This window comes from Dendrobates tinctorius, unplaced genomic scaffold, assembly GCF_039654945.1.
Source record: "Dendrobates tinctorius isolate UK_male_01 unplaced genomic scaffold, ASM3965494v1 ptg000251l, whole genome shotgun sequence".
In the NCBI taxonomy this organism is placed as follows: Eukaryota; Metazoa; Chordata; class Amphibia; order Anura; family Dendrobatidae; genus Dendrobates; species Dendrobates tinctorius.
Window position 1 is genome coordinate 7851657 of NW_027361918.1, and position 17242 is coordinate 7868898.

Below are 17242 nucleotides of genomic sequence, written 5' to 3' on the forward strand. Positions count from 1 at the left end.
AATGAGTTGTTCTAGAATTAAACTATCGCTTATTGTTTGAAAAGCAACTATGCTCACCAAGATGACATCAATGCTTACATCAGCATTGATTCCCAGGCAGTTGACCCTGGTTCGATCCCTGGCCAACTCAGTATTTGAGGGCTTAAACTAGAATTGCTTTGGTATTGCAGATTAACCCTACTAAGTTTTCAGCAACAAAAAGAGTAGAAAACCATCTTTGTTATATGGTTTAGATGAGAAAGGTGAACAAGCTAAGAAATATTCTCTTTACTTTTTTCTCATTTTGGTGGTTGCTAAACTGTAAGAAGAAAGTTTAATGAGAATAACGAAACACCAAATGAGAAAAACAAGCAATGCGTTGGCCGGGAATCAAACCCGGGTCAACTGCTTGGAAGGCAGCTATGCTCACCACTATACCACCAACGCTTACAGCAACTTGTTGTGTTTTTACATTTTCTGCAATAACACTACAAAAATTGTCCGCAAAAAGTTTTTCGTGTTAGTAAAAAAAAAAATACCCTTAATTGTTGCCTTGTCCGGGAATCGAACCCGGGTCAACTGCTTGGGAAGCAGCTATGCTCACCACTATACCACCAACGCATGAGTCCATTTGCTCAACTTTGGTTTTGTCGGTGAAAGTTACTAATGTGTTAACTAAAAAAAAGAAAGGACCGAAAATGTTGGGAAAGAGACAATTGCTAAAAAAATTTAGAAAAAGGCAAGGCGTTGTCCAAAACTCAAAAATGAACTTTTTGAATCAAAAAATGTAGCTAAAGTGTGACAAAGAAGAAAAATCACAGCATAAGTCTTACCGAAAAAAGTTATAAAGATTAAAAACACCACTAAACGCAAAATACAATGAGTTGTTCTAGAATTAAACTATCGCTTATTGTTTGAAAAGCAACTATGCTCACCAAGATGACATCAATGCTTACATCAGCATTGATTCCCAGGCAGTTGACCCTGGTTCGATCCCTGGCCAACTCAGTATTTGAGGGCTTAAACTAGAATTGCTTTGGTATTGCAGATTAACCCTACTAAGTTTTCAGCAACAAAAAGAGTAGAAAACCATCTTTGTTATATGGTTTAGATGAGAAAGGTGAACAAGCTAAGAAATATTCTCTTTACTTTTTTCTCATTTTGGTGGTTGCTAAACTGTAAGAAGAAAGTTTAATGAGAATAACGAAACACCAAATGAGAAAAAGAAGCAATGCGTTGGCCGGGAATCGAACCCGGGTCAACTGCTTGGAAGGCAGCTATGCTCACCACTATACCACCAACGCTTACGGCAACTTGTTGTGTTTTTACATTTTCTGCAATAACACTACAAAAATTGTCCGCAAAAAGTTTTTCGTGTTAGTAAAAAAAAAAAAAAATACCCTTAATTGTTGCCTTGGCCAGGAATCGAGCCTGGGTCAACTGCTTGGGAAGCAGCTATGCTCACCACTATACCATTTGCTCAACTTTGGTTTTGCTCAACTTTGCTCAACTTTGGTTTTGTCGGTGAAAGTTACTAATGTGTTAACTAAAAAAAAGAAAGGACCGAAAATGTTGGGAAAGAGACAATTGCTAAAAAAATTTAGAAAAAGGCAAGGCGTTGTCCAAAACTCAAAAATGAACTTTTTGAATCAAAAAATGTAGCTAAAGTGTGACAAAGAAGAAAAATCACAGCATAAGTCTTACCGAAAAAAGTTATAAAGATTAAAAACACCACTAAACGCAAAATACAATGAGTTGTTCTAGAATTAAACTATCGCTTATTGTTTGAAAAGCAACTATGCTCACCAAGATGACATCAATGCTTACATCAGCATTGATTCCCAGGCAGTTGACCCTGGTTCGATCCCTGGCCAACTCAGTATTTGAGGGCTTAAACTAGAATTGCTTTGGTATTGCAGATTAACCCTACTAAGTTTTCAGCAACAAAAAGAGTAGAAAACCATCTTTGTTATATGGTTTAGATGAGAAAGGTGAACAAGCTAAGAAATATTCTCTTTACTTTTTTCTCATTTTGGTGGTTGCTAAACTGTAAGAAGAAAGTTTAATGAGAATAACGAAACACCAAATGAGAAAAAGAAGCAATGCGTTGGCCGGGAATCGAACCCGGGTCAACTGCTTGGAAGGCAGCTATGCTCACCACTATACCACCAACGCTTAAGGCAACTTGTTGTGTTTTTACATTTTCTGCAATAACACTACAAAAATTGTCCGCAAAAAGTTTTTCGTGTTAGTAAAAAAAAAAAAAAATACCCTTAATTGTTGCCTTGGCCAGGAATCGAGCCCGGGTCAACTGCTTGGGAAGCAGCTATGCTCACCACTATACCATTTGCTCAACTTTGGTTTTGCTCAACTTTGCTCAACTTTGGTTTTGTCGGTGAAAGTTACTAATGTGTTAACTAAAAAAAAGAAAGGACCGAAAATGTTGGGAAAGAGACAATTGCTAAAAAAATTTAGAAAAAGGCGTTGTCCAAAACTCAAAAATGAACTTTTTGAATCAAAAAAGGTAGCTAAAGTGTGACAAAGAAGAAAAATCACAGCATAAGTCTTACCGAAAAAAGTTATAAAGATTAAAAACACCACTAAACGCAAAATACAATGAGTTGTTCTAGAATTAAACTATCGCTTATTGTTTGAAAAGCAACTATGCTCACCAAGATGACATCAATGCTTACATCAGCATTGATTCCCAGGCAGTTGACCCTGGTTCGATCCCTGGCCAACTCAGTATTTGAGGGCTTAAACTAGAATTGCTTTGGTATTGCAGATTAACCCTACTAAGTTTTCAGCAACAAAAAGAGTAGAAAACCATCTTTGTTATATGGTTTAGATGAGAAAGGTGAACAAGCTAAGAAATATTCTCTTTACTTTTTTCTCATTTTGGTGGTTGCTAAACTGTAAGAAGAAAGTTTAATGAGAATAACGAAACACCAAATGAGAAAAACAAGCAATGCGTTGGCCGGGAATCGAACCCGGGTCAACTGCTTGGAAGGCAGCTATGCTCACCACTATACCACCAACGCTTACGGCAACTTGTTGTGTTTTTACATTTTCTGCAATAACACTACAAAAATTGTCCGCAAAAAGTTTTTCGTGTTAGTAAAAAAAAAAAATACCCTTAATTGTTGCCTTGGCCGGGAATCGAACCCGGGTCAACTGCTTGGGAAGCAGCTATGCTCACCACTATACCACCAACGTATGAGTCCATTTGCTCAACTTTGGTTTTGTCAGTGAAAGTTACTAATGTGTTAACTAAAAAAAAGAAAGGACCGAAAATGTTGGGAAAGAGACAATTGCTAAAAAAATTTAGAAAAAGGCAAGGCGTTGTCCAAAACTCAAAAATGAACTTTTTGAATCAAAAAAGGTAGCTAAAGTGTGACAAGGAAGAAAAATCACAGCATAAGTCTTACCGAAAAAAGTTATAAAGATTAAAAACACCACTAAACGCAAAATACAATGAGTTGTTCTAGAATTAAACTATCGCTTATTGTTTGAAAAGCAACTATGCTCACCAAGATGACATCAATGCTTACATCAGCATTGATTCCCAGGCAGTTGACCCTGGTTCGATCCCTGGCCAACTCAGTATTTGAGGGCTTAAACTAGAATTGCTTTGGTATTGCAGATTAACCCTACTAAGTTTTCAGCAACAAAAAGAGTAGAAAACCATCTTTGTTATATGGTTTAGATGAGAAAGGTGAACAAGCTAAGAAATATTCTCTTTACTTTATTCTCATTTTGGTGGTTGCTAAACTGTAAGAAGAAAGTTTAATGAGAATAACGAAACACCAAATGAGAAAAACAAGCAATGCGTTGGCCGGGAATCGAAGCCGGGTCAACTGCTTGGAAGGCAGCTATGCTCACCACTATACCACCAACGCTTACGGCAACTTGTTGTGTTTTTACATTTTCTGCAATAACACTACAAAAATTGTCCGCAAAAAGTTTTTCGTGTTAGTAAAAAAAAAAAAAATATCCTTAATTGTTGCCTTGGCCAGGAATCGAGCCCGGGTCAACTGCTTGGGAGGCAGCTATGCTCAACACTATACCACCAACGCATGAGTCCATTTGCTCAACTTTGGTTTTGTCGGTGAAAGTTACTAATGTGTTAACTAAAAAAAAGAAAGGACCGAAAATGTTGGGAAAGAGACAATTGCTAAAAAAATTTAGAAAAAGGCGTTGTCCAAAACTCAAAAATGAACTTTTTGAATCAAAAAAGGTAGCTAAAGTGTGACAAAGAAGAAAAATCACAGCATAAGTCTTACCGAAAAAAGTTATAAAGATTAAAAACACCACTAAACGCAAAATACAATGAGTTGTTCTAGAATTAAACTATCGCTTATTGTTTGAAAAGCAACTATGCTCACCAAGATGACATCAATGCTTACATCAGCATTGATTCCCAGGCAGTTGACCCTGGTTCGATCCCTGGCCAACTCAGTATTTGAGGGCTTAAACTAGAATTGCTTTGGTATTGCAGATTAACCCTACTAAGTTTTCAGCAACAAAAAGAGTAGAAAACCATCTTTGTTATATGGTTTAGATGAGAAAGGTGAACAAGCTAAGAAATATTCTCTTTACTTTTTTCTCATTTTGGTGGTTGCTAAACTGTAAGAAGAAAGTTTAATGAGAATAACGAAACACCAAATGAGAAAAACAAGCAATGCGTTGGCCGGGAATCAAACCCGGGTCAACTGCTTGGAAGGCAGCTATGCTCACCACTATACCACCAACGCTTACAGCAACTTGTTGTGTTTTTACATTTTCTGCAATAACACTACAAAAATTGTCCGCAAAAAGTTTTTCGTGTTAGTAAAAAAAAAAATACCCTTAATTGTTGCCTTGTCCGGGAATCGAACCCGGGTCAACTGCTTGGGAAGCAGCTATGCTCACCACTATACCACCAACGCATGAGTCCATTTGCTCAACTTTGGTTTTGTCGGTGAAAGTTACTAATGTGTTAACTAAAAAAAAGAAAGGACCGAAAATGTTGGGAAAGAGACAATTGCTAAAAAAATTTAGAAAAAGGCAAGGCGTTGTCCAAAACTCAAAAATGAACTTTTTGAATCAAAAAATGTAGCTAAAGTGTGACAAAGAAGAAAAATCACAGCATAAGTCTTACCGAAAAAAGTTATAAAGATTAAAAACACCACTAAACGCAAAATACAATGAGTTGTTCTAGAATTAAACTATCGCTTATTGTTTGAAAAGCAACTATGCTCACCAAGATGACATCAATGCTTACATCAGCATTGATTCCCAGGCAGTTGACCCTGGTTCGATCCCTGGCCAACTCAGTATTTGAGGGCTTAAACTAGAATTGCTTTGGTATTGCAGATTAACCCTACTAAGTTTTCAGCAACAAAAAGAGTAGAAAACCATCTTTGTTATATGGTTTAGATGAGAAAGGTGAACAAGCTAAGAAATATTCTCTTTACTTTTTTCTCATTTTGGTGGTTGCTAAACTGTAAGAAGAAAGTTTAATGAGAATAACGAAACACCAAATGAGAAAAAGAAGCAATGCGTTGGCCGGGAATCGAACCCGGGTCAACTGCTTGGAAGGCAGCTATGCTCACCACTATACCACCAACGCTTACGGCAACTTGTTGTGTTTTTACATTTTCTGCAATAACACTACAAAAATTGTCCGCAAAAAGTTTTTCGTGTTAGTAAAAAAAAAAAAAAATACCCTTAATTGTTGCCTTGGCCAGGAATCGAGCCCGGGTCAACTGCTTGGGAAGCAGCTATGCTCACCACTATACCATTTGCTCAACTTTGGTTTTGCTCAACTTTGCTCAACTTTGGTTTTGTCGGTGAAAGTTACTAATGTGTTAACTAAAAAAAAGAAAGGACCGAAAATGTTGGGAAAGAGACAATTGCTAAAAAAATTTAGAAAAAGGCAAGGCGTTGTCCAAAACTCAAAAATGAACTTTTTGAATCAAAAAAGGTAGCTAAAGTGTGACAAGGAAGAAAAATCACAGCATAAGTCTTACCGAAAAAAGTTATAAAGATTAAAAACACCACTAAACGCAAAATACAATGAGTTGTTCTAGAATTAAACTATCGCTTATTGTTTGAAAAGCAACTATGCTCACCAAGATGACATCAATGCTTACATCAGCATTGATTCCCAGGCAGTTGACCCTGGTTCGATCCCTGGCCAACTCAGTATTTGAGGGCTTAAACTAGAATTGCTTTGGTATTGCAGATTAACCCTACTAAGTTTTCAGCAACAAAAAGAGTAGAAAACCATCTTTGTTATATGGTTTAGATGAGAAAGGTGAACAAGCTAAGAAATATTCTCTTTACTTTATTCTCATTTTGGTGGTTGCTAAACTGTAAGAAGAAAGTTTAATGAGAATAACGAAACACCAAATGAGAAAAACAAGCAATGCGTTGGCCGGGAATCGAAGCCGGGTCAACTGCTTGGAAGGCAGCTATGCTCACCACTATACCACCAACGCTTACGGCAACTTGTTGTGTTTTTACATTTTCTGCAATAACACTACAAAAATTGTCCGCAAAAAGTTTTTCGTGTTAGTAAAAAAAAAAAAAAATATCCTTAATTGTTGCCTTGGCCAGGAATCGAGCCCGGGTCAACTGCTTGGGAGGCAGCTATGCTCAACACTATACCACCAACGCATGAGTCCATTTGCTCAACTTTGGTTTTGTCGGTGAAAGTTACTAATGTGTTAACTAAAAAAAAGAAAGGACCGAAAATGTTGGGAAAGAGACAATTGCTAAAAAAATTTAGAAAAAGGCGTTGTCCAAAACTCAAAAATGAACTTTTTGAATCAAAAAAGGTAGCTAAAGTGTGACAAAGAAGAAAAATCACAGCATAAGTCTTACCGAAAAAAGTTATAAAGATTAAAAACACCACTAAACGCAAAATACAATGAGTTGTTCTAGAATTAAACTATCGCTTATTGTTTGAAAAGCAACTATGCTCACCAAGATGACATCAATGCTTACATCAGCATTGATTCCCAGGCAGTTGACCCTGGTTCGATCCCTGGCCAACTCAGTATTTGAGGGCTTAAACTAGAATTGCTTTGGTATTGCAGATTAACCCTACTAAGTTTTCAGCAACAAAAAGAGTAGAAAACCATCTTTGTTATATGGTTTAGATGAGAAAGGTGAACAAGCTAAGAAATATTCTCTTTACTTTTTTCTCATTTTGGTGGTTGCTAAACTGTAAGAAGAAAGTTTAATGAGAATAACGAAACACCAAATGAGAAAAACAAGCAATGCGTTGGCCGGGAATCAAACCCGGGTCAACTGCTTGGAAGGCAGCTATGCTCACCACTATACCACCAACGCTTACAGCAACTTGTTGTGTTTTTACATTTTCTGCAATAACACTACAAAAATTGTCCGCAAAAAGTTTTTCGTGTTAGTAAAAAAAAAAATACCCTTAATTGTTGCCTTGTCCGGGAATCGAACCCGGGTCAACTGCTTGGGAAGCAGCTATGCTCACCACTATACCACCAACGCATGAGTCCATTTGCTCAACTTTGGTTTTGTCGGTGAAAGTTACTAATGTGTTAACTAAAAAAAAGAAAGGACCGAAAATGTTGGGAAAGAGACAATTGCTAAAAAAATTTAGAAAAAGGCAAGGCGTTGTCCAAAACTCAAAAATGAACTTTTTGAATCAAAAAATGTAGCTAAAGTGTGACAAAGAAGAAAAATCACAGCATAAGTCTTACCGAAAAAAGTTATAAAGATTAAAAACACCACTAAACGCAAAATACAATGAGTTGTTCTAGAATTAAACTATCGCTTATTGTTTGAAAAGCAACTATGCTCACCAAGATGACATCAATGCTTACATCAGCATTGATTCCCAGGCAGTTGACCCTGGTTCGATCCCTGGCCAACTCAGTATTTGAGGGCTTAAACTAGAATTGCTTTGGTATTGCAGATTAACCCTACTAAGTTTTCAGCAACAAAAAGAGTAGAAAACCATCTTTGTTATATGGTTTAGATGAGAAAGGTGAACAAGCTAAGAAATATTCTCTTTACTTTTTTCTCATTTTGGTGGTTGCTAAACTGTAAGAAGAAAGTTTAATGAGAATAACGAAACACCAAATGAGAAAAAGAAGCAATGCGTTGGCCGGGAATCGAACCCGGGTCAACTGCTTGGAAGGCAGCTATGCTCACCACTATACCACCAACGCTTACGGCAACTTGTTGTGTTTTTACATTTTCTGCAATAACACTACAAAAATTGTCCGCAAAAAGTTTTTCGTGTTAGTAAAAAAAAAAAAAAATACCCTTAATTGTTGCCTTGGCCAGGAATCGAGCCCGGGTCAACTGCTTGGGAAGCAGCTATGCTCACCACTATACCATTTGCTCAACTTTGGTTTTGCTCAACTTTGCTCAACTTTGGTTTTGTCGGTGAAAGTTACTAATGTGTTAACTAAAAAAAAGAAAGGACCGAAAATGTTGGGAAAGAGACAATTGCTAAAAAAATTTAGAAAAAGGCAAGGCGTTGTCCAAAACTCAAAAATGAACTTTTTGAATCAAAAAAGGTAGCTAAAGTGTGACAAGGAAGAAAAATCACAGCATAAGTCTTACCGAAAAAAGTTATAAAGATTAAAAACACCACTAAACGCAAAATACAATGAGTTGTTCTAGAATTAAACTATCGCTTATTGTTTGAAAAGCAACTATGCTCACCAAGATGACATCAATGCTTACATCAGCATTGATTCCCAGGCAGTTGACCCTGGTTCGATCCCTGGCCAACTCAGTATTTGAGGGCTTAAACTAGAATTGCTTTGGTATTGCAGATTAACCCTACTAAGTTTTCAGCAACAAAAAGAGTAGAAAACCATCTTTGTTATATGGTTTAGATGAGAAAGGTGAACAAGCTAAGAAATATTCTCTTTACTTTATTCTCATTTTGGTGGTTGCTAAACTGTAAGAAGAAAGTTTAATGAGAATAACGAAACACCAAATGAGAAAAACAAGCAATGCGTTGGCCGGGAATCGAAGCCGGGTCAACTGCTTGGAAGGCAGCTATGCTCACCACTATACCACCAACGCTTACGGCAACTTGTTGTGTTTTTACATTTTCTGCAATAACACTACAAAAATTGTCCGCAAAAAGTTTTTCGTGTTAGTAAAAAAAAAAAAAAATATCCTTAATTGTTGCCTTGGCCAGGAATCGAGCCCGGGTCAACTGCTTGGGAGGCAGCTATGCTCAACACTATACCACCAACGCATGAGTCCATTTGCTCAACTTTGGTTTTGTCGGTGAAAGTTACTAATGTGTTAACTAAAAAAAAGAAAGGACCGAAAATGTTGGGAAAGAGACAATTGCTAAAAAAATTTAGAAAAAGGCGTTGTCCAAAACTCAAAAATGAACTTTTTGAATCAAAAAAGGTAGCTAAAGTGTGACAAAGAAGAAAAATCACAGCATAAGTCTTACCGAAAAAAGTTATAAAGATTAAAAACACCACTAAACGCAAAATACAATGAGTTGTTCTAGAATTAAACTATCGCTTATTGTTTGAAAAGCAACTATGCTCACCAAGATGACATCAATGCTTACATCAGCATTGATTCCCAGGCAGTTGACCCTGGTTCGATCCCTGGCCAACTCAGTATTTGAGGGCTTAAACTAGAATTGCTTTGGTATTGCAGATTAACCCTACTAAGTTTTCAGCAACAAAAAGAGTAGAAAACCATCTTTGTTATATGGTTTAGATGAGAAAGGTGAACAAGCTAAGAAATATTCTCTTTACTTTATTCTCATTTTGGTGGTTGCTAAACTGTAAGAAGAAAGTTTAATGAGAATAACGAAACACCAAATGAGAAAAACAAGCAATGCGTTGGCCGGGAATCGAAGCCGGGTCAACTGCTTGGAAGGCAGCTATGCTCACCACTATACCACCAACGCTTACGGCAACTTGTTGTGTTTTTACATTTTCTGCAATAACACTACAAAAATTGTCCGCAAAAAGTTTTTCGTGTTAGTAAAAAAAAAAAAAATATCCTTAATTGTTGCCTTGGCCAGGAATCGAGCCCGGGTCAACTGCTTGGGAGGCAGCTATGCTCAACACTATACCACCAACGCATGAGTCCATTTGCTCAACTTTGGTTTTGTCGGTGAAAGTTACTAATGTGTTAACTAAAAAAAAGAAAGGACCGAAAATGTTGGGAAAGAGACAATTGCTAAAAAAATTTAGAAAAAGGCGTTGTCCAAAACTCAAAAATGAACTTTTTGAATCAAAAAAGGTAGCTAAAGTGTGACAAAGAAGAAAAATCACAGCATAAGTCTTACCGAAAAAAGTTATAAAGATTAAAAACACCACTAAACGCAAAATACAATGAGTTGTTCTAGAATTAAACTATCGCTTATTGTTTGAAAAGCAACTATGCTCACCAAGATGACATCAATGCTTACATCAGCATTGATTCCCAGGCAGTTGACCCTGGTTCGATCCCTGGCCAACTCAGTATTTGAGGGCTTAAACTAGAATTGCTTTGGTATTGCAGATTAACCCTACTAAGTTTTCAGCAACAAAAAGAGTAGAAAACCATCTTTGTTATATGGTTTAGATGAGAAAGGTGAACAAGCTAAGAAATATTCTCTTTACTTTTTTCTCATTTTGGTGGTTGCTAAACTGTAAGAAGAAAGTTTAATGAGAATAACGAAACACCAAATGAGAAAAACAAGCAATGCGTTGGCCGGGAATCGAACCCGGGTCAACTGCTTGGAAGGCAGCTATGCTCACCACTATACCACCAACGCTTACGGCAACTTGTTGTGTTTTTACATTTTCTGCAATAACACTACAAAAATTGTCCGCAAAAAGTTTTTCGTGTTAGTAAAAAAAAAAAATACCCTTAATTGTTGCCTTGGCCGGGAATCGAACCCGGGTCCATTTGGTGGTCCAGGACCACCAACGTATGAGTCCATTTGCTCAACTTTGGTTTTGTCGGTGAAAGTTACTAATGTGTTAACTAAAAAAAAGAAAGGACCGAAAATGTTGGGAAAGAGACAATTGCTAAAAAAATTTAGAAAAAGGCGTTGTCCAAAACTCAAAAATGAACTTTTTGAATCAAAAAAGGTAGCTAAAGTGTGACAAAGAAGAAAAATCACAGCATAAGTCTTACCGAAAAAAGTTATAAAGATTAAAAACACCACTAAACGCAAAATACAATGAGTTGTTCTAGAATTAAACTATCGCTTATTGTTTGAAAAGCAACTATGCTCACCAAGATGACATCAATGCTTACATCAGCATTGATTCCCAGGCAGTTGACCCTGGTTCGATCCCTGGCCAACTCAGTATTTGAGGGCTTAAACTAGAATTTCTTTGGTATTGCAGATTAACCCTACTAAGTTTTCAGCAACAAAAAGAGTAGAAAACCATCTTTGTTATATGGTTTAGATGAGAAAGGTGAACAAGCTAAGAAATATTCTCTTTACTTTATTCTCATTTTGGTGGTTGCTAAACTGTAAGAAGAAAGTTTAATGAGAATAACGAAACACCAAATGAGAAAAACAAGCAATGCGTTGGCCGGGAATCGAAGCCGGGTCAACTGCTTGGAAGGCAGCTATGCTCACCACTATACCACCAACGCTTACGGCAACTTGTTGTGTTTTTACATTTTCTGCAATAACACTACAAAAATTGTCCGCAAAAAGTTTTTCGTGTTAGTAAAAAAAAAAAAAAATATCCTTAATTGTTGCCTTGGCCAGGAATCGAGCCCGGGTCAACTGCTTGGGAGGCAGCTATGCTCAACACTATACCACCAACGCATGAGTCCATTTGCTCAACTTTGGTTTTGTCGGTGAAAGTTACTAATGTGTTAACTAAAAAAAAGAAAGGACCGAAAATGTTGGGAAAGAGACAATTGCTAAAAAAATTTAGAAAAAGGCGTTGTCCAAAACTCAAAAATGAACTTTTTGAATCAAAAAAGGTAGCTAAAGTGTGACAAAGAAGAAAAATCACAGCATAAGTCTTACCGAAAAAAGTTATAAAGATTAAAAACACCACTAAACGCAAAATACAATGAGTTGTTCTAGAATTAAACTATCGCTTATTGTTTGAAAAGCAACTATGCTCACCAAGATGACATCAATGCTTACATCAGCATTGATTCCCAGGCAGTTGACCCTGGTTCGATCCCTGGCCAACTCAGTATTTGAGGGCTTAAACTAGAATTGCTTTGGTATTGCAGATTAACCCTACTAAGTTTTCAGCAACAAAAAGAGTAGAAAACCATCTTTGTTATATGGTTTAGATGAGAAAGGTGAACAAGCTAAGAAATATTCTCTTTACTTTTTTCTCATTTTGGTGGTTGCTAAACTGTAAGAAGAAAGTTTAATGAGAATAACGAAACACCAAATGAGAAAAACAAGCAATGCGTTGGCCGGGAATCGAACCCGGGTCAACTGCTTGGAAGGCAGCTATGCTCACCACTATACCACCAACGCTTACAGCAACTTGTTGTGTTTTTACATTTTCTGCAATAACACTACAAAAATTGTCCGCAAAAAGTTTTTCGTGTTAGTAAAAAAAAAAATACCCTTAATTGTTGCCTTGTCCGGGAATCGAACCCGGGTCAACTGCTTGGGAAGCAGCTATGCTCACCACTATACCACCAACGCATGAGTCCATTTGCTCAACTTTGGTTTTGTCGGTGAAAGTTACTAATGTGTTAACTAAAAAAAAGAAAGGACCGAAAATGTTGGGAAAGAGACAATTGCTAAAAAAATTTAGAAAAAGGCAAGGCGTTGTCCAAAACTCAAAAATGAACTTTTTGAATCAAAAAATGTAGCTAAAGTGTGACAAAGAAGAAAAATCACAGCATAAGTCTTACCGAAAAAAGTTATAAAGATTAAAAACACCACTAAACGCAAAATACAATGAGTTGTTCTAGAATTAAACTATCGCTTATTGTTTGAAAAGCAACTATGCTCACCAAGATGACATCAATGCTTACATCAGCATTGATTCCCAGGCAGTTGACCCTGGTTCGATCCCTGGCCAACTCAGTATTTGAGGGCTTAAACTAGAATTGCTTTGGTATTGCAGATTAACCCTACTAAGTTTTCAGCAACAAAAAGAGTAGAAAACCATCTTTGTTATATGGTTTAGATGAGAAAGGTGAACAAGCTAAGAAATATTCTCTTTACTTTTTTCTCATTTTGGTGGTTGCTAAACTGTAAGAAGAAAGTTTAATGAGAATAACGAAACACCAAATGAGAAAAACAAGCAATGCGTTGGCCGGGAATCGAAGCCGGGTCAACTGCTTGGAAGGCAGCTATGCTCACCACTATACCACCAACGCTTACGGCAACTTGTTGTGTTTTTACATTTTCTGCAATAACACTACAAAAATTGTCCGCAAAAAGTTTTTCGTGTTAGTAAAAAAAAAAAAAAATATCCTTAATTGTTGCCTTGGCCAGGAATCGAGCCCGGGTCAACTGCTTGGGAGGCAGCTATGCTCAACACTATACCACCAACGCATGAGTCCATTTGCTCAACTTTGGTTTTGTCGGTGAAAGTTACTAATGTGTTAACTAAAAAAAAGAAAGGACCGAAAATGTTGGGAAAGAGACAATTGCTAAAAAAATTTAGAAAAAGGCGTTGTCCAAAACTCAAAAATGAACTTTTTGAATCAAAAAAGGTAGCTAAAGTGTGACAAAGAAGAAAAATCACAGCATAAGTCTTACCGAAAAAAGTTATAAAGATTAAAAACACCACTAAACGCAAAATACAATGAGTTGTTCTAGAATTAAACTATCGCTTATTGTTTGAAAAGCAACTATGCTCACCAAGATGACATCAATGCTTACATCAGCATTGATTCCCAGGCAGTTGACCCTGGTTCGATCCCTGGCCAACTCAGTATTTGAGGGCTTAAACTAGAATTGCTTTGGTATTGCAGATTAACCCTACTAAGTTTTCAGCAACAAAAAGAGTAGAAAACCATCTTTGTTATATGGTTTAGATGAGAAAGGTGAACAAGCTAAGAAATATTCTCTTTACTTTTTTCTCATTTTGGTGGTTGCTAAACTGTAAGAAGAAAGTTTAATGAGAATAACGAAACACCAAATGAGAAAAACAAGCAATGCGTTGGCCGGGAATCGAACCCGGGTCAACTGCTTGGAAGGCAGCTATGCTCACCACTATACCACCAACGCTTACAGCAACTTGTTGTGTTTTTACATTTTCTGCAATAACACTACAAAAATTGTCCGCAAAAAGTTTTTCGTGTTAGTAAAAAAAAAAATACCCTTAATTGTTGCCTTGTCCGGGAATCGAACCCGGGTCAACTGCTTGGGAAGCAGCTATGCTCACCACTATACCACCAACGCATGAGTCCATTTGCTCAACTTTGGTTTTGTCGGTGAAAGTTACTAATGTGTTAACTAAAAAAAAGAAAGGACCGAAAATGTTGGGAAAGAGACAATTGCTAAAAAAATTTAGAAAAAGGCAAGGCGTTGTCCAAAACTCAAAAATGAACTTTTTGAATCAAAAAATGTAGCTAAAGTGTGACAAAGAAGAAAAATCACAGCATAAGTCTTACCGAAAAAAGTTATAAAGATTAAAAACACCACTAAACGCAAAATACAATGAGTTGTTCTAGAATTAAACTATCGCTTATTGTTTGAAAAGCAACTATGCTCACCAAGATGACATCAATGCTTACATCAGCATTGATTCCCAGGCAGTTGACCCTGGTTCGATCCCTGGCCAACTCAGTATTTGAGGGCTTAAACTAGAATTGCTTTGGTATTGCAGATTAACCCTACTAAGTTTTCAGCAACAAAAAGAGTAGAAAACCATCTTTGTTATATGGTTTAGATGAGAAAGGTGAACAAGCTAAGAAATATTCTCTTTACTTTTTTCTCATTTTGGTGGTTGCTAAACTGTAAGAAGAAAGTTTAATGAGAATAACGAAACACCAAATGAGAAAAAGAAGCAATGCGTTGGCCGGGAATCGAACCCGGGTCAACTGCTTGGAAGGCAGCTATGCTCACCACTATACCACCAACGCTTACGGCAACTTGTTGTGTTTTTACATTTTCTGCAATAACACTACAAAAATTGTCCGCAAAAAGTTTTTCGTGTTAGTAAAAAAAAAAAAAAATACCCTTAATTGTTGCCTTGGCCAGGAATCGAGCCCGGGTCAACTGCTTGGGAAGCAGCTATGCTCACCACTATACCATTTGCTCAACTTTGGTTTTGCTCAACTTTGCTCAACTTTGGTTTTGTCGGTGAAAGTTACTAATGTGTTAACTAAAAAAAAGAAAGGACCGAAAATGTTGGGAAAGAGACAATTGCTAAAAAAATTTAGAAAAAGGCAAGGCGTTGTCCAAAACTCAAAAATGAACTTTTTGAATCAAAAAAGGTAGCTAAAGTGTGACAAGGAAGAAAAATCACAGCATAAGTCTTACCGAAAAAAGTTATAAAGATTAAAAACACCACTAAACGCAAAATACAATGAGTTGTTCTAGAATTAAACTATCGCTTATTGTTTGAAAAGCAACTATGCTCACCAAGATGACATCAATGCTTACATCAGCATTGATTCCCAGGCAGTTGACCCTGGTTCGATCCCTGGCCAACTCAGTATTTGAGGGCTTAAACTAGAATTGCTTTGGTATTGCAGATTAACCCTACTAAGTTTTCAGCAACAAAAAGAGTAGAAAACCATCTTTGTTATATGGTTTAGATGAGAAAGGTGAACAAGCTAAGAAATATTCTCTTTACTTTATTCTCATTTTGGTGGTTGCTAAACTGTAAGAAGAAAGTTTAATGAGAATAACGAAACACCAAATGAGAAAAACAAGCAATGCGTTGGCCGGGAATCGAAGCCGGGTCAACTGCTTGGAAGGCAGCTATGCTCACCACTATACCACCAACGCTTACGGCAACTTGTTGTGTTTTTACATTTTCTGCAATAACACTACAAAAATTGTCCGCAAAAAGTTTTTCGTGTTAGTAAAAAAAAAAAAAAATATCCTTAATTGTTGCCTTGGCCAGGAATCGAGCCCGGGTCAACTGCTTGGGAGGCAGCTATGCTCAACACTATACCACCAACGCATGAGTCCATTTGCTCAACTTTGGTTTTGTCGGTGAAAGTTACTAATGTGTTAACTAAAAAAAAGAAAGGACCGAAAATGTTGGGAAAGAGACAATTGCTAAAAAAATTTAGAAAAAGGCGTTGTCCAAAACTCAAAAATGAACTTTTTGAATCAAAAAAGGTAGCTAAAGTGTGACAAAGAAGAAAAATCACAGCATAAGTCTTACCGAAAAAAGTTATAAAGATTAAAAACACCACTAAACGCAAAATACAATGAGTTGTTCTAGAATTAAACTATCGCTTATTGTTTGAAAAGCAACTATGCTCACCAAGATGACATCAATGCTTACATCAGCATTGATTCCCAGGCAGTTGACCCTGGTTCGATCCCTGGCCAACTCAGTATTTGAGGGCTTAAACTAGAATTGCTTTGGTATTGCAGATTAACCCTACTAAGTTTTCAGCAACAAAAAGAGTAGAAAACCATCTTTGTTATATGGTTTAGATGAGAAAGGTGAACAAGCTAAGAAATATTCTCTTTACTTTATTCTCATTTTGGTGGTTGCTAAACTGTAAGAAGAAAGTTTAATGAGAATAACGAAACACCAAATGAGAAAAACAAGCAATGCGTTGGCCGGGAATCGAAGCCGGGTCAACTGCTTGGAAGGCAGCTATGCTCACCACTATACCACCAACGCTTACGGCAACTTGTTGTGTTTTTACATTTTCTGCAATAACACTACAAAAATTGTCCGCAAAAAGTTTTTCGTGTTAGTAAAAAAAAAAAAAAATATCCTTAATTGTTGCCTTGGCCAGGAATCGAGCCCGGGTCAACTGCTTGGGAGGCAGCTATGCTCAACACTATACCACCAACGCATGAGTCCATTTGCTCAACTTTGGTTTTGTCGGTGAAAGTTACTAATGTGTTAACTAAAAAAAAGAAAGGACCGAAAATGTTGGGAAAGAGACAATTGCTAAAAAAATTTAGAAAAAGGCGTTGTCCAAAACTCAAAAATGAACTTTTTGAATCAAAAAAGGTAGCTAAAGTGTGACAAAGAAGAAAAATCACAGCATAAGTCTTACCGAAAAAAGTTATAAAGATTAAAAACACCACTAAACGCAAAATACAATGAGTTGTTCTAGAATTAAACTATCGCTTATTGTTTGAAAAGCAACTATGCTCACCAAGATGACA

At 36.8% G+C, this 17242-nt stretch overlaps 26 non-coding genes across 26 annotated transcripts; all 26 read right to left on the reverse strand.

The window, feature by feature from the left end:
- Positions 1–354: 354 nt before the first annotated feature.
- On the reverse strand, positions 355–426 carry TRNAG-UCC (transfer RNA glycine (anticodon UCC)). Its single transcript has one exon. It is a non-coding gene; the product is annotated as a tRNA-Gly (tRNA).
- A 102-nt stretch (positions 427–528) lies between these two features.
- TRNAG-CCC (transfer RNA glycine (anticodon CCC)) lies at positions 529–600 on the reverse strand. Its single transcript has one exon. It is a non-coding gene; the product is annotated as a tRNA-Gly (tRNA).
- Positions 601–1211: 611 nt separating this feature from the next.
- Positions 1212–1283, reverse strand: TRNAG-UCC (transfer RNA glycine (anticodon UCC)). Its single transcript has one exon. It is a non-coding gene; the product is annotated as a tRNA-Gly (tRNA).
- Positions 1284–2082: 799 nt separating this feature from the next.
- Positions 2083–2154, reverse strand: TRNAG-UCC (transfer RNA glycine (anticodon UCC)). The gene has a single exon. It is a non-coding gene; the product is annotated as a tRNA-Gly (tRNA).
- A 794-nt stretch (positions 2155–2948) lies between these two features.
- TRNAG-UCC (transfer RNA glycine (anticodon UCC)) lies at positions 2949–3020 on the reverse strand. The gene has a single exon. It is a non-coding gene; the product is annotated as a tRNA-Gly (tRNA).
- Positions 3021–3123: 103 nt separating this feature from the next.
- TRNAG-CCC (transfer RNA glycine (anticodon CCC)) lies at positions 3124–3195 on the reverse strand. Its single transcript has one exon. It is a non-coding gene; the product is annotated as a tRNA-Gly (tRNA).
- A 611-nt stretch (positions 3196–3806) lies between these two features.
- On the reverse strand, positions 3807–3878 carry TRNAG-UCC (transfer RNA glycine (anticodon UCC)). Its single transcript has one exon. It is a non-coding gene; the product is annotated as a tRNA-Gly (tRNA).
- A 783-nt stretch (positions 3879–4661) lies between these two features.
- Positions 4662–4733, reverse strand: TRNAG-UCC (transfer RNA glycine (anticodon UCC)). Its single transcript has one exon. It is a non-coding gene; the product is annotated as a tRNA-Gly (tRNA).
- Positions 4734–4835: 102 nt separating this feature from the next.
- Positions 4836–4907, reverse strand: TRNAG-CCC (transfer RNA glycine (anticodon CCC)). Its single transcript has one exon. It is a non-coding gene; the product is annotated as a tRNA-Gly (tRNA).
- A 611-nt stretch (positions 4908–5518) lies between these two features.
- TRNAG-UCC (transfer RNA glycine (anticodon UCC)) lies at positions 5519–5590 on the reverse strand. Its single transcript has one exon. It is a non-coding gene; the product is annotated as a tRNA-Gly (tRNA).
- A 799-nt stretch (positions 5591–6389) lies between these two features.
- On the reverse strand, positions 6390–6461 carry TRNAG-UCC (transfer RNA glycine (anticodon UCC)). Its single transcript has one exon. It is a non-coding gene; the product is annotated as a tRNA-Gly (tRNA).
- A 784-nt stretch (positions 6462–7245) lies between these two features.
- On the reverse strand, positions 7246–7317 carry TRNAG-UCC (transfer RNA glycine (anticodon UCC)). Its single transcript has one exon. It is a non-coding gene; the product is annotated as a tRNA-Gly (tRNA).
- Positions 7318–7419: 102 nt separating this feature from the next.
- On the reverse strand, positions 7420–7491 carry TRNAG-CCC (transfer RNA glycine (anticodon CCC)). Its single transcript has one exon. It is a non-coding gene; the product is annotated as a tRNA-Gly (tRNA).
- A 611-nt stretch (positions 7492–8102) lies between these two features.
- TRNAG-UCC (transfer RNA glycine (anticodon UCC)) lies at positions 8103–8174 on the reverse strand. Its single transcript has one exon. It is a non-coding gene; the product is annotated as a tRNA-Gly (tRNA).
- A 799-nt stretch (positions 8175–8973) lies between these two features.
- Positions 8974–9045, reverse strand: TRNAG-UCC (transfer RNA glycine (anticodon UCC)). The gene has a single exon. It is a non-coding gene; the product is annotated as a tRNA-Gly (tRNA).
- Positions 9046–9829: 784 nt separating this feature from the next.
- TRNAG-UCC (transfer RNA glycine (anticodon UCC)) lies at positions 9830–9901 on the reverse strand. Its single transcript has one exon. It is a non-coding gene; the product is annotated as a tRNA-Gly (tRNA).
- A 783-nt stretch (positions 9902–10684) lies between these two features.
- On the reverse strand, positions 10685–10756 carry TRNAG-UCC (transfer RNA glycine (anticodon UCC)). Its single transcript has one exon. It is a non-coding gene; the product is annotated as a tRNA-Gly (tRNA).
- Positions 10757–11520: 764 nt separating this feature from the next.
- TRNAG-UCC (transfer RNA glycine (anticodon UCC)) lies at positions 11521–11592 on the reverse strand. The gene has a single exon. It is a non-coding gene; the product is annotated as a tRNA-Gly (tRNA).
- Positions 11593–12376: 784 nt separating this feature from the next.
- TRNAG-UCC (transfer RNA glycine (anticodon UCC)) lies at positions 12377–12448 on the reverse strand. The gene has a single exon. It is a non-coding gene; the product is annotated as a tRNA-Gly (tRNA).
- Positions 12449–12550: 102 nt separating this feature from the next.
- Positions 12551–12622, reverse strand: TRNAG-CCC (transfer RNA glycine (anticodon CCC)). The gene has a single exon. It is a non-coding gene; the product is annotated as a tRNA-Gly (tRNA).
- A 611-nt stretch (positions 12623–13233) lies between these two features.
- TRNAG-UCC (transfer RNA glycine (anticodon UCC)) lies at positions 13234–13305 on the reverse strand. The gene has a single exon. It is a non-coding gene; the product is annotated as a tRNA-Gly (tRNA).
- A 784-nt stretch (positions 13306–14089) lies between these two features.
- On the reverse strand, positions 14090–14161 carry TRNAG-UCC (transfer RNA glycine (anticodon UCC)). Its single transcript has one exon. It is a non-coding gene; the product is annotated as a tRNA-Gly (tRNA).
- A 102-nt stretch (positions 14162–14263) lies between these two features.
- TRNAG-CCC (transfer RNA glycine (anticodon CCC)) lies at positions 14264–14335 on the reverse strand. The gene has a single exon. It is a non-coding gene; the product is annotated as a tRNA-Gly (tRNA).
- Positions 14336–14946: 611 nt separating this feature from the next.
- TRNAG-UCC (transfer RNA glycine (anticodon UCC)) lies at positions 14947–15018 on the reverse strand. Its single transcript has one exon. It is a non-coding gene; the product is annotated as a tRNA-Gly (tRNA).
- A 799-nt stretch (positions 15019–15817) lies between these two features.
- Positions 15818–15889, reverse strand: TRNAG-UCC (transfer RNA glycine (anticodon UCC)). Its single transcript has one exon. It is a non-coding gene; the product is annotated as a tRNA-Gly (tRNA).
- Positions 15890–16673: 784 nt separating this feature from the next.
- TRNAG-UCC (transfer RNA glycine (anticodon UCC)) lies at positions 16674–16745 on the reverse strand. The gene has a single exon. It is a non-coding gene; the product is annotated as a tRNA-Gly (tRNA).
- Positions 16746–17242: the final 497 nt, after the last annotated feature.